A 497-nucleotide genomic window follows, 5' to 3' on the forward strand; every position below is an offset into this window, starting at 1 on the left:
CGGGTGGAAAAGTCAAAGAGTGGTGACGTAATGTGACACCTGTGGTCCAGGTGAGCTGACGGTCAACATCGCAGGTAAGACGAGCTTCAGTTTCCATCAGCAACTTCAGACCTGAGGCAGCAACTTGTCACACCAGCAGGTGGCGCCAAAGACGCACCGAAAAGTGGAGCTGTCAACATTTTGATATTTTTCTTTTCAAAAGCAACGCAGTCATTGTCAACCTTTAGGGCTCCCCTCAAGTTTGGCCCCAGGAGGGTCTCAGTCCTGAAAAAGAAGTTATTATTCCTTTCAACGCTATAATCCTTCAATAAACTTCACATCAGTGTTAGAATTGTGTCAATATTTGATGCACATTTTTGGAAAATACAAAATAAAAACCACTTTTTTCACGGCAAGAACACAAAACATGCAAAGTTTCTCTCCTTACACACGTGGAATATTTCATGTGAGCCTTTAATATGGCAATCATTCATAACTTTGATTTGGAGTCATTATTA

Source organism: Entelurus aequoreus, linkage group LG28, assembly GCF_033978785.1.
Source record: "Entelurus aequoreus isolate RoL-2023_Sb linkage group LG28, RoL_Eaeq_v1.1, whole genome shotgun sequence".
NCBI lineage: Eukaryota > Metazoa > Chordata > Actinopteri > Syngnathiformes > Syngnathidae > Entelurus > Entelurus aequoreus.